General features: G+C 43.4%; 1 protein-coding gene across 2 annotated transcripts in view; it reads left to right on the forward strand.

Moving 5' to 3' along the window:
• The window catches only part of SH3RF3 (SH3 domain containing ring finger 3), a 256,892-nt gene that overhangs the window by 220,181 nt on the left and 22,149 nt on the right, over positions 1-14,562 (forward strand). The window lies entirely within an intron of this gene.

The raw sequence follows: 14,562 nt of genomic DNA on the forward strand, positions 1-14,562 counted from the left end.
AGTGCCCAGATCTGCAAATTTGCAGTGGTGCAGAGAGGTGTTGTAGCAGGCTTTTGGTCTTTGAAACTGGATGGCCAAGTGAGAAGCCGTCTGCTTCGCTATGTGGAAGAAGCTGATGGTACCAGCCCCAGGGCAGGTGCCACAGGCACAGTAAAACACTGGCTCGTGAGTGGCAGGAGCTGTTTTACTGCTCCAGAAACATCTCAGTTTCTTGCAGAAACTTTCATTGCAGTGGCACAGCCAAACGGGGAGAAGGGAATTAAATATGGCTTGTTGGGACGTAGGGACGATGCACTGTAGGTTCAATCTCTTAGGAGCCAGCAGTGGGACCGATAGCAGAGTGCCTGTCCCTTGTGCACCTTGCTAAGAAAAGCCAGCATTGAGAGCTGCTTTAAGCGCCCAGCCTTTTAGGTTCTTGGCAAATATTTTGCTTTCACCAAATGTTTACATTGTGTTAGCAGTTCCCATTTATCAATGCTGAGGGCTATCTCCGTACTGCCTAGCAGAGCCCACTGAAACAAAGTGCCTGCTGGAAGCAAGATCCTGGTTTGTATCTGAGTAGGAGAAAGAGATGGGGGGGCCTGCTTTTCCTTTGGACCTGCAAAAAAGCCTTTCCATACGTTCCCCGAGCTTTTCCGTGGTGATAGGCACATATGGGATAAATATTTACTTCATACATGGTAATGCTGAGGTTGTGGTCAGGGTCACAGATAACCCCTAGTTTCACAAGATGACAAATACAAGTTTTAAAATCCTTTCCTTAATCCTGTCTTGAATTTTCTGAGTGCCTTTTGGTGAAAGAAGAAGGGTGCAGAACTTCTGCCCTGGATGTGAAATTTAGGTACTTGTTTACAAAGAATGATTTCCGAGTGTGCATCAAGGACTGCGTGCTGTGCAAGCGGAACAATACCTGCTATTTCTGCAAGCCCAAGGAATTGTATAGTATTTGGCAGAAGGTGGTAGATCTGCACCTTACCTCAGAGCTTTGTGTACTGGCTTATTTAATACTTCCTAAAACATATCATGCTATTCTATAGGTCCATATATTTTAATTCATGTGGGACTGCACACTGAAATTTCCTAGGCAAAATTATGTCGAGTCCCTTACTAAGATAGTGGTTAACCTTTCCCAAGCTGTTACAGCTTTAAGTTACTGAATTTGGATGCAGGGAGGTAAAGTTGTGCGGTTTTTGACCTCCATGGATGAAGGGGAGAAACAAATAGTATACTACCTCATTGCAATGAGCATTGCCAAAGACCAATTCAGTACCTTGGAAGTATCAGAAGGAAGTGACAATAAAAATGTTCATCTCTGACTGGGTTGGGTGGTGCATAACTGCCCTGTGTTGAACAATATATTCCTGAATCTCCTCCATGTGATATTTCACTTTCATTTTAGAAAGATCTGAGTTGACGATGCTTCCTTTCCTTTTAGAAGTAGAGACTGATGTTTGGCCAGTTAAGTTATGTTCCTATTCTTTGCATAAACCCAAATATTTCTTTGAAGCAGTTGAGAGCTTGGATAATGCCAGACTAAAAGCCATATAACTATTCCAAAAGGAATCTGTGAGTCAGAACTGGAGCCATATCTGGATCCACGCTTGATATTTCCAAAGTGGAGGCTGGTTGGGCAGGTTTTTTGCTAAATAGGGAACAGTCATAACACTCAGAAGGAATATCTGTGGAGAGAGGCAATTACCTGTTATCAGTACACCTGACAGGAAAAAACAGACAAGTCCGAGGGGCAAAAAACAGAAGCAGGGACATAACTAGCAAACTGCCAGATAAGCAAAGATCGGAAGCAATTTATCTGAGTTCAGTTTCATTATATTAATCAGTCAGGTACTTTGAGATGAAAGGAACAGAGGGGATGTTAGTAAGAGGAGCGGTAATAAGGTCTTCATCTCTGCTGAACACAGGATAGAAGAAATGCACAGGTAATTATCTCCTGAGAAACTGAGATTAGCAAGTCGTATCTGAGGTAAATTGTAACGTGCCATAAAATTAGCATTGTTGTTGGAATCAACAATTTTTGGTGTCCCATCAAATTTGGTGTCCCAGCTTAGTCTTTCCAGTTTCTTTTGTAGGATCCCCTTGAGGATGAGGGCTGAATGATCAGAGGGAGAATGGCTGTTTTGGGAAACATTCTTTTGTTATTAACCACGAGTTTTTTTCACACGTTGATTGTCAGTGTGAGTTCACTACGGTACAGAGGCCACGTGGTATGTAGGAAGAAGTAGTTTGCATTTGGGGATGGACATGCTGAGGATCCATTGGTTTTCACAGTTCTGTTGTAGAAGATGTTTCTTTTAAGGGCTATGGAGATAAATTGCAATTTTTGCATTTATCACTCTGATATAGTCAGATATATTGGTCCTTGGGGAAATTTTCTTCAGATGATAAGTTTAGCAAGGTTGGTTGGCTGCTTGAAGGCTGGGCTGGGAGATAGTGGGAAAAAGTATTTTAAGAGATAATCTTCTACCAATTTGTGTTTTATGATTTCCCACCTAGATTCCACTCAAGGATACCAAATGTGACATCAAGGGGCAGCTGCTGTAGTGAGTCTGTATACGCTATTTGGGTTGCTTGTTCCAAGACAGAATTGTCTTGACCTTGGGAACAGCCTTGCTGAGTGTACTGGTGAGGTCATTGCTGTTAATGCTTTCCTCTGTGCAAATGTTTATATGCCAATATCATGGGTACCTGTTAGTGTGCAGCAGTCAGATATAGGCACATCCCAACATTTCTCTAGAATCAAGGGACTCTGATTCCAATTTTTACTCTTGTTTCCTTGTGGTTTAAAGGCAAGTGGAAGAAATAATCCTCAGGATTATGGTTTTCAGCTCAGCAGGAATGGTTTTCTTGCTCATCTTCTGTTAATATAGCAAATCCTTAGGTCTGTTTTTTGACATCTCTGGTTTTCTACTTCAGCTTATTTCTTGAAGGTCTTGATCCAGACTTCCAAACCTGCAGGTGAACCTTGGCACCTACATTCATTTAGGCACCATAATAATAGTGTCTTACTGTCATACTCCTGCAGACTTAATCAGGAGGTAACATATGGCCTCCATGCCAGTCTTCACATGTCAGTATGCATCTACCCCCGGAGGATCCTATCTGCTTGTGCTCCGCTTCTCAGCTCCTTGACCAGCCTCCTGTCTGCTTAGGGAACAGTTTCAAAGCTGCTCTCCTTTGCCAGCTGCTGGTGGTAGCTGATGAAAGACTGAGCAATAGATAATGCTTAAGTCCACTGTGCAACAGTGCTCAAAAAGTGCTCAGGCAGCCGAGCAGGCTTAGAAGTAGAGCACTTGAAAATCAAAGCTGTTTCAGTGCTATACGGACACAGTACAAAGCAGCAGGAAAGGTGGCTCACACGTAGGTAGCGTAGACACTACAGGAATAACAAGTTGGGGACTGAATAAAGGCAAGGGAGCATGGCAGAAGTCAAAGAGGTAACAGTGGTCAGGGCAGCATGGGAGAGAGAAGAGCATTAGCAGCTAGTGGGAGTTATAGCAGGGGGCACCGGAGAAAGGGTGCCAGTGGGGAGGGTGGAGGTGAAGGGTGCTGCTGAAGGGACTAAAGCCCATGGGGCTGGGTCCTGAAACAGGAGAGTTGGAATACAGGGGCTGAAATGTATCTAAAGAAGGCAGCTGAAGAGAGCAAAGTGTAAAGGAGACTCTTCTTTTTCTCAAATATTTCCCACTTGAGGCCAATTTTTCTTCTTTTCCAAGAAGGAGGTTTCCTTCCCCAGAAGGAAAATAATAATTCTCCCCCAAAGTCACTCTATTCCAGGTTAGGAACAGGAGTGTCCCAAAGACATCACAGGGACAGGAGGGAGGTAAAACAGAGAGCAAATGGGGAACATTTCCTTTAAGGGTGGGGGGTGATACCATATCAGGGGTCCTCTGAGCTCTCTCTTCATCATTTGCTAATAATATCCACATGTGTAACCATCTGAAACTCAGAGAATTCAATCCCAGTTCCTGAACATCTGAAAGAAAGGGCTGGAGATCCCAGCTGTGGAATGGAAGAAAACCCCTGTGTTTTGGGGGCTTTTTTAAATGGGGACCCTGCTTTTTCAGTCATGATGAGCACTGCCCAAGTTCAACTGGTAGATTACAGCTGAGAGCTTGTAATTATGGCATGACTACTGCTTTGACCTTGGTCAATTTTTGCTATAATAGTTTCTGCTGTACATAATCTGGGCTGGTGCTTAATACCTCTGATAAAACCACTTGTTTGAATGAATTAATGCATTTCTCATTAAAGGTGCTCCTCATTACGTTAATCAAATCAAGCAAATCATGCTGGGTGGTTTGACCACTGTAATTAAACTTTCTTTAAAATCCACTCATTTGGCTTTTGATGAGGATTTTGATTAAACTCTTCCAAAATGTCTGGCCCAATATCTGCTAAGGAGGAAAATAAGAGCTTGCACTAGTGAGCAAGCTATTAATTCATCACTGAGTTACACCAATTCCTTACTGTTTTACCTAGCCAGAGTATACAGAAATATTTGAAAACTGGCAACGTAAAATTAAATGTTTCTTACAAGTGTGCTGAGAGAACAAATCTGTTTGCAGCTTTAAATTTAGTAACTGTGTTCCTGGAATATATAGAGGATCTGGATAAGCAAGTCACAACAAATGGGAAAATACACTGGTCTGCTGTTTACTGATGTTAAGATAACAAGAGACACATCTTCAGAAAATGACTTTGAACATGCACGAACAGTTTTGCCTGTGAAGATTGAATCAGTAAACATCTGTCTGTTCTCACCAGTGTCACTCACTTTCTGAAATATTGGTCCTTCTGCTCAAAATAGCTGCATTCCTCAAATGATACAGTATGTTTGGCATGATCCTGGTGTAAGGTCTACATTACAAAATAGAACAAGCAAAGGCCTGTTTTCTGGCCCTGCAAGTGTCCCTGCATGACTTGCATCCACACTTCTAAGCTTTCTTCTCCGCCCAAAATAGGGTGACTGCATCCAGACTGCTCACTGAGAACAGTCCTGATACGTGGTGTGGCCCAAACCATGCCCATACCTTGTCCTGGGAGAGTGCTACTTGATATAAGCCAAACCCACAATGGTTAATGGATGCGGACCAGGGTTTGATGCTAAATCCTGGCCTTGTGTTATATGTCAGTATAGACATGACCAGAGAGACTTCCCTCTCCACTGCTGCCCCTTTCTGCCAGTGCCTTCCTCTGCCTTCCCCTAATTCGCAGCTCAGTGCCCGGTCCCACCAGGCAACATCCCTCAGTGCAGACCTGCCGCCTGCACACTTAGTCACCCACCCTGGCTTTACATAGGGTTGGAGACTAGACCAAAGGCCCTTTAAAAATTTGGCTTTGTAAACTCTGGGATGCTCTTTGACCTTAGTTCACATTACAGCTGTCTGTTTAAGCTATCAGTTGGTAGAACTGAAACTGCCTGAAGGACCTGATCCTACACGGTAGCGCACCTTCAGTTTTCACTTACTGTTAGTCTCTCCATTGCAACTTCTTCTTATATTAACTTGTCCCTGAGTGAAAAAGGTTTGTTATCACTTCATATCCACTAAAGAAATTTAATTCCGTATCCAGAAAATGGAAGATCAGTCTCAAAAGTGAAGTGTTGAGCACTTGCAAGGACTCTGTAGATATAAAATGATGTGACAAAAATAGTGGTCACCCTGGGACGAGTAAAGGAAGCTAAGGACAGAGTTGATGAAAGCAGAATTTTCAGATACAATGTCAATGTGACTGACCCTGAATTTTTGGAAGAGGAATTCAGTCTTCCTAGCAGATACCAAATGATTTAATATTTTTCACTTTGCAACCGGTTTACCTAAGCAAGCCCCCTAAGTTGTACAGGTATGAAATGGAATGATAACAACTAAGTGACTAAATGAAAGCAGCGCAAGACATAAGAATGACCAAATTGCACAAGAGTGGAAGAACCTGGTTTGAATTCTTAGAGTAAGTGTATAAAAATATAGAAAGCATTATGTGGAAGCAACATTGGAATAGTAACGTAAAGGTTTGCATCAAAAAGATAAAGAATAAGTTCTGTGACACTAATTTGCTTGGGTACTCTGTAAGACATCTGAGTTGATCCTGGAGCCACCAACAGCAACATTTCACCGATCATTTTCAGACTCAGATTTGACTTTTCAGTTTAACGTGTGTTCCAGTTTATTCCTCAGTAAGGATGCTTTAATCTGGAATATTTTAGTTCCGTGCTCCCAAGACTTGTGCACAGAATACATACTGTTAATCCATTTCCTCTCCACAAAGGCAAGGGGGCTGTCTTCATCACAAATGAGCCACTGCTTCCCATGCTCCAGAAAGCGAATCTTGGCTCTGTGACCAGCAAGTGATTCACCAGAAACTTGGCCAGGGAGTGGAAACCTCTTTTTCTGGTCATGTGAATTCAGGCCACAAAGTTCTGTTTTAGGGCAGAGAACTCATGCTTAAAATCTCTCCAGCACCTTCTCCTTCATTGTTAGAGTTCAATTTGAAAGGACAAAAACCTGGCAACTCGCTGATGAATATTTTAAGGCTGGCAAATAACCCAGCCAAAAGCATGAGCCCCAGCTGTCAAAACATAGAAAACTTCAGCTTTACAATAAAACAGATTTCTGTTATTTCTGACTGGCTAGGATTCTTTTGCTTAGATCAAGGGCAATAAGCCATTGATCAAAATTTCTTTTTCTTCTTTGCATTTTTGATGTTAGGAAATGCTTTCAAACTCCCCACAGATATTTCAAGCGTTGACTTTGCTTCCAAGCAGTCTCCGAAAGCTATTCCTCTTCTCTCTCCTCTCCCCCCGCCTCTGCTTATCTGCCTCATAGTGCTGTCACAGGATTTCTCAAGTGTCCACAGTGGATTTCTCTAATGCCGTTTCGAGTGGTTCTGTGCTGCATTCTGCAGCCGTCAGGGGAAGCAGATCCAGGGGAAGCGAGGATGGAGAGTGCTTTAGCTTCGAGAGGAAATTCAGTTTATCTACTAGCTGGAGACGAAGCTGTTTGGATGCCAAAGCACAGCATTCTGCTGGCACCTGTAGAGACCTAATTTTATAACACAGAGGACCCACGGGCTTTTACTAAATCCTTAGCACTGCTTGGGGAAGAAAGTAGAACTGACAAAAGAAAGAGCATGCAAGGGAGCGCTGGAAGCAGAAGGCTGGAGGCGTGTGTGTGCACGAGCGTGTGTGCGTGTCTGTGTGTGAGCATCCCAGCACTGGCGTTCCCATGGCATTCCCCTGCCTGCAGAAGGAATCATGCAGGACCAGATGGCTGGATGGGGCCAGGCTGTGGGAGGGGATGGCAAGCATCTCCTTGGATTAGTCGGGTGAAATGTAAGCACTCTTGTGGTATCGATGGGAGACATTGACACATTCCGGCTGTTAAGGGATCATAGGGGCCAGTTCCCACCCCAGACCGCACAACTCTGCAGCTGAGCATCCCATCACAGCTTCTGCCCTGTCCCTGCTCTGTTGCTGAAGAACACCGTTTGATCCCTCATTCCCTCGTAACAACCAGCTCCCCATTCCCATGCACAGGTTAAACAAACAGAGTGCAAATGCTGTGCTGGTCCCTGTCCTCCACTTTCTGCCTCGGAGCAGTAACACACAGAGCTGGCATGGGGCTGCCACTGGCCCACCACTCCCGGAAAGGAGGACATGCAGGTTGAAACCATTCCGGCAGAAAAACACAGTAGGAAGCTGGATGCCTTGAGAACAATAAAACAACCTGCAATGTGTCAGAGTTGGTGGCACCTTGGCTTCGCACGTGTCCAGGACTCATTTGCTTTCCTCAGTGGTTTTCCAACTATGAATTCACAAGCCAGTATGTCTTAAACCACCAAGAGGCAACAGAGATTGTTCACTGAGATACAAGTATCTCAAGAGCCAATGCAGTTGTTTTATGGAGACACAGTTTGAACTTTCCTGTGAAAATTGGCTATAATCAACTTTTCAGCGCCCATGTTTCTTTTTTCAGTCACACAGGTACTGGTATTTTTCCTTGCTTTTCTCTCTAGTTACGCATAAAAGGTGGGTTAAAATATCTAGCGTCAATGCAGAAATACTTCAGTAAGCTCTGTTAGAAGAATTACATAAACTAAATGAAATTGCAGTTTCTGACAAACATCAGTACTATAGGTACAGTGCGTTATAACAGACAACAGATATCTGCAGCATGTTTCTGTTTTTATCATGTAACCCAAGGGCATAACCAAGTTATAGCAAAGGGATATTTATCTTATTTTGTACATTTTTGTTTATTTTTCATTTTGCAGTAGCAGCAGAAAGATTCACAAGCCCTCAGCTTTTCTTTTGCCAAATGGTAAAGCCACTTTAAAGTCAGTCTGGGTTGTTATTTTTTTGACTGAATATCTCGAGCATCTAGTAATTCCCTTCAGACCAAGTCAAGACATGGAGTCAATGCTGGTCTCTGAAGGACTGAAAAAAATGCTCTTATTATGCCCTCTGGAGAAAAGATCAGTCTCAGGAATTCAGAAAGTGCATCATGAAAAAGTTGCTTTTCAGACACTACGTCTGCAGGCTGCCTGTAATCAATTAATATAGGGTGTCAAGCAGTCAACCTTTTAATTATAAAGGCAGAACTCAACCTGTTTCTTTGCTTTTTTGCATATATTTTGTTTGGTTCATATTCATTGATATGTTTCTGTAAGTTAAGACTACAGAAGCTAAAATATTAACCTTCACTCACAGCTCACTATATTCAGCACGCTAGCAGCAGACTGGCATTGGGCTTCATCACCAGATACCCCAGGGAGAGAAGAAGTAATTTATTTAATGTGAGTCCATGGCCAACTTATTTTGCAGTAAAGTAGATTTTCTGTACTGTAGTTTTTAGTCCCAATTCATGATCAGTTCAGAACTGGTATATTTTAAAATGGAATGAGCTGGCTTCTTTGATGACTTCAGAGACCTTTATTCCCTCCTGTACAACATCATGTTATTTTTCATATCTTAAGTTTTGAGACAGAAAAGGAGGGAGGTCGGGCAGGCAGATCCTATCAACACAATGGTGCCTGCTGTGGCAAGGGAAACGCATAACCTAGGCTTTGATCAGGACATAAAAGAGAGAACTGATTTTCCAACTTTTTAAATTTTTCTGGACAGGTTTTATATCTAAGCCAGATACTCCTGGTTGGCAGGCTTAGATGCAACCCAGCCAAGAGATACAGCTGGCCAGCAGGGAAAGTGGCACAGAGGAGACAGGAATGATGGTGGCCCCACAGGCCTGGGATGGGTTTCCATTCACCAGCCGTAAGAAAGTCAGATGTATGCCAGCTACCCACCACAGATGTCTGTCTAACTTTTCTTAAAATCATTCAATTAAGATCATTCCGCAAGTTCCCTGAGCAATCTACTCCTGTCCTTTCATATTCCTAGGGCCAGAAAATTCCCTATTATCCCTCCTGAATCTTTTATGGCTCCAAATGAATCTTGCTTCCTCATCTCCTGCTCCAGATGAACAGCTGATCAGCTTTGTCCTGACAGCCTTCCACATATTAGAGAACTAATAATGTGTTCAGTCCTCAAAAATTCTCTTCTTTCAACCTCACTGAGCGCAGTTCCTAGCCTTTCTTCACAGGTAATGCTTTCTACGCCTCTGATTACACTTTCAGCTCTCCTCTGGGCAGTCTTCAGCTTGCTGTGGTCTTAAAGAGCAGTGCCCCAGAGTGGAGTTTTGCTTGTTAGTGCCAATTAGGATGGAATAAGCACTTTCCATGGCTTACATATAAGATGTTTGTTAATATGTTTCCAGATGAAGTTTGCCTTTTTCGCAGGAGCATCTTGACTCACGCCCAGTTTGTGATCCAGTGTAACTCCCATGTCCTTTTTTGCAGAGCTGCTGGCTGGCCAGTCACTGCTCATTTTGCATCTGTGGATTTGATTTCTCCTTCCTAACAGTAGCATGTCATGCTTGTCTTTGCAGATTTCACCATGGTGATTTGGGATCATTTCTCCATTTTAGGAAAATTGTTCTGAATTCTTACCCTGTTTATCCTTCTGTTGTGGGTTAATCCTGGCAGGCAGCTTAGCCTCACACAGCCGCTCACTCACTCCCCACCACAGTGGGAAGGGGGAGAGAATCGGAAGTGTAAAAGTGAGAAAACTCATGTATTGAGATAAAGACACTTCAATAGGTAAAGCAAAAGCCACACGTGCAAGCAAGGCAAAATAAAGAATTAATTCACTGCTTCCCATGGGCAGGCAGGTGTTCAGCCATCTCCAGGAAAGCAGGGCTCCATCACGCATAACGGTGACTTGGGAAGACAAACGCCATCACTCCGAATGTCCCCTCTTCTTCCTTCTTCCCCCAGCTTTTATTGCTGAGCATGAAGTCGTATGGTATGGGATGTCCCTTTGGTCAGTTGGGGTCAGCTGTCCCAGCTGTGTCCCCTCCCAGCTTCTTGTGCACCCCCAGCCTACTCGCTGGGGGCAGGGGCAGCATGAGAAACAGAAAAGGCCTTGATGCTGTGCAAGCATTGCTCAGCAATAACTAAAATGGGGTGTGTTATTACCCTTGTGCAGTCACAAATCCAAAGCATAGCACCATACGAGCTACTACAAAGAAAATAGACTCTATCCCAGCTAAAACCAGTACACCTTCCAACTGCTTGCAGACTTAATCAGCTCAGTGCCCACTGCTAGTTTTAGAATTGCACTGTGTAGCTCACCTACCAAGTAATTAATGAAAAGATTGACTAGCACTGGGACTGAGACAAGCCCTGTTGGTACCTACTTGGAATGTCTTCTTGGTTTGACAGAAAATCATTAACTGGAAAACATTGCAAAGCAACCGGTAGCATCTGGTTATCTGCAGTTTGAGTTCTCGCATGTATGCTGCTGAGCTAAAAAGAGAGAGAGTACAAGACTGGAAGGGACCCCTCAAACACACACATTGCTGTCCTAGCAGGAAGAAGTTGAAAGAACAAACTTGTGCAAGATATTCATCACATTGCCTGCTCTGCTGTGGGAAGATTGTCAGATACTGCAAAGTAATCATAGTACAGGAGCTCGAACAGAAGTTGTGATTGCTTAACTAATGGACTACTAATTCTGTTATCTTTATAGGCAGAGGCACTCCAATCAACGATGATCAAATTGAAGATCAGACAATTCCAAGTCAGTGTTTACCCACACTGTTTTGCTAAAATGAAAATAAGAAAGGCTGTCAGTCCGTACAGACCATCAGTCAATCAACCGCTGCGGTCAAGGGGAAATCTTCTTGCCCTGTTATCTGACTTGTGTAAAGGGGTTTTCATCTTCATCTATGGTAGGCAGGCTCAGAGATGGACTATTATGACAAAGCTGTCATTTCTGCTCCAGTGCAGTAGTGATTTTTCTTTATACAGTTTCCATCATTTTCAGATGTGAGGTGTATGTGATCAACATGTTCACAGAGGCATTTTGAGCTTGTGTGTTACAATTGACTATTTCTTGCTGTTAGTTGGCAGGATCCACCTTTGATTTCAGGTCACACTGGCCTCTTCTGCATCAGTCAACTAGCTGGTAGAGCAAAGAGGAATACACTATATATGTGTTGTCGTTGCTAATTATTTCTGCAGTAGTGACACGTGAAAACACCAACCAGACGTCACTGCCTCATTGCATAGCACACTCCAGCCAAGCAACAAATGAGCCATTCATGTCCAGAGACCTTTTGAGGATACAGATATGAATATGTGTGTAACCCATGTGAGATGCCACTCACTGGCTGCACCACTAAAAGTACCCTACTACCAACTTTGACATAAAGCATGTCTTCAGATATCTTGGGTTACCCAAACCAGCTTAAGCCTGACATTTGCGTTAACGTGTTTCGTCTTGCAGTTGGAGTGGGCTGAGGAAACGGAGAATATTGGCTTAGGTGGCACACGAGACAGGCGGTAATTAGTTACATCAGTGCAACTCAATTGCATTTAATTATATGGTCATACTTGCAGGTCATGTGTCAGGGAAGAAAAAGTGGATAAAACAGACAAAGGAAGGGAAGATAGAATGGAGGGATGGGATTGCAATGTAAATCCAGGCTTAGTGCAAAAGGGAAAATAGCCACGATGCTATTGACTCCCCTTCCCTAGTTATACTGTAGTTGTTCCCTTTGGTTAGCTTTATTTTTCATTGATGATACTTCTTGCTCAGCTCTTTAATTTAAGAAAGGAGAATTTTAGACTCCTAAAGACCTGACTTTAGCATAAGGGTATTCGGATTTTTTTTTAGCAAATGGTCTTTGATGGATCCATTTTTATTTTTTTAAGTAACAAAAAGACAAAACTAGGAAAAAAGATGAAATCCAATTTTTGCTGAAGAGAGGATGCTCTTATTACAAATGCTGCCAGGGTTTGAGCAGCTTCTAGCAAGGCTTTTGCTATTGCAAAGCTTACTAGTAATTACAACCCGAGTGTTGTGACATTTGGAAAGCCACAGTGCCTTGGTCACTTATCAAAGAAATTGTCGTTTACATGCCTGGGCATTCTTCTGACACTGACAGCCACTTACTTTGCAATCCTTTAAAATGATTCTGGGATTCTTTCTTCATTTTTTAAAAAGCATACATGATCAGTTTGTCCCTATAAGAGAAAAGGACTTCAGTCACCTCAGTGTGTCCCACGAATAATTCATAGGGCATTGCTTGGAAACGTAATGGGACTGAAGAAGCCTGTAGCGCAGCTGACGGGAGGTTGCAGAAGCCTCAGCTGCTTTGCGTGCAAAGCTCACGCACCATAATAATTGACCACACCTCAGTGCACCGGACAACAGCTCTGTCCCTGTGCTGTGCTGCCGGGTGCAGCAAGGCCTGCGATGCCCAGGGATACAGAGCACCGGGGGCTCCAGGCGCTCCCACGGGCGCTGGGAGGCTGAGCTTCCCCTTACTCCCAGAAAAGAAGCCGTTGGCTTGAGCGCATTGGTATATCTCTTCTTGAGATAAAGTATCACTTGCCTTGTTTGAGACACAGTCTCATTAAGGCAGGAGCGAGCAGGGGCAAGACCTGATTTTTTTTTGTATGCACGAAATACATTAGGAACTGTTTCTTGGATGCTCAGATTTGATGCTGTGGGAGCTGCTGAAACTGGAGGGCAGCCTTCAGAGAGAGTGAAATTTTCATGCTCATGGCTTTGATGGTGTCAAGGACCTGCTTCTACAATGTCAGACCATCTGAGAACCATCAGGGCCCCTCTTGTTCCCGCCGCTCGCCCGGTCCAGGCTGCCCCAGCAGCAGTGTGAAGCCCAGCTCATTTTCAGAAATAAGTTGCCTGAGCAAGAGGAGTTTCTGCTTTCATCGCCTCTAGGCCACGGTCCACGTGGGTGTGATAAGTTCTGTCAGTCTCAGCTGACTCCTCAGTCTCTAGCTAAATGCATCTTTTATGAACTGATGAATTGTTTGTAGGAATTATTTCACTGCAATGTGTTCCAGTGTCTAGTACATGCAAATCCGTCAATTTTTCATTGTCCACAGACAGCCCTTTTCCTGTTCCATGGGGAATTGATTTTGAGAGAAGGATGTACCTCCTGTGATGCCTGAATTTTCCACAAGCAATCTTCCCTCTGAGTGCAGGCCAGCCCAATACCATTTAGTTTGTTGGAAGTGCTGAAATTACAGCCTGAGGTGGCACAGCTGCTGGAACAATATCAGCCAAGAGGGAATAGATACATCAGTGACAAGGGACAAGATGACCTCCACTAATCCAGACCTTTTACCCACATGTTTCTGCTTTCCATAAAAATACAAGTCTCACTTGCCTGTCATTTAATAAGATTACAAAGCAAGATGAAGCAATTTTAACTGTTTGCTTCCGAAATGAAATCCATCCCTTGTGAATGGGGAGAGCCAGAGCTAACTACGTGTAAGATTAGAGTATGTCAAAGCACATCCTGACTTCTGTCATTGATTCTCTTTCTTTCAGGTGTTCCATGAGTGAGCTTGCTCTAGGTTTCTGCAAAATGTGAGTGTTGCTCCCGGTGCTCCCCAGGACCAATAAATCTTTCTCACTTCCTTATGAGAGACAAGGAGCAGCAAGCTAACCAGTCAGTCTAAATCACCTTATTTAAAACCACTAATTCTAGGCAGTTTGTCTGACAGTTAATGTATTTATATATCTTTTTCTCATTTCAGAATCTTATGCTGTCAGTGAAGCTGTGATAGATTTGATAGGATAGATCCTCTAGTTTGAAAAAATGAACCTAAAGTTTCATAAGGATGCCCATACTCTGTTCAGCTGTTTTGCCTAAATTCTCTGGAAAGTACAGTTAGTTTACCACAGTTGCCTAAATCATCTAGTCATACTTGATTAATATTAAAACAAAGGTTTAACATTCGCTGGGCTTCAGTGTAGGGTAGGTCTTCGAGACACGGTGTAGCATTATGTAGGGGACCCCCATGGTAGTTCCAAGGAAGCTCTTGGTATGTACAAAGGCAGTGCAATGCCAGGTTAGGAAGCAAGCTGGGCTCCAGGAAGCAATAGGGCCTTGTCAGCCCCATCACCAGTACCTTTGTGGCTCCTTGGTGCAGGGTGAGCGCTGCAGCCCTTGATCT

This window comes from Mycteria americana, chromosome 1 (assembly GCF_035582795.1).
Source record: "Mycteria americana isolate JAX WOST 10 ecotype Jacksonville Zoo and Gardens chromosome 1, USCA_MyAme_1.0, whole genome shotgun sequence".
In the NCBI taxonomy this organism is placed as follows: Eukaryota; Metazoa; Chordata; class Aves; order Ciconiiformes; family Ciconiidae; genus Mycteria; species Mycteria americana.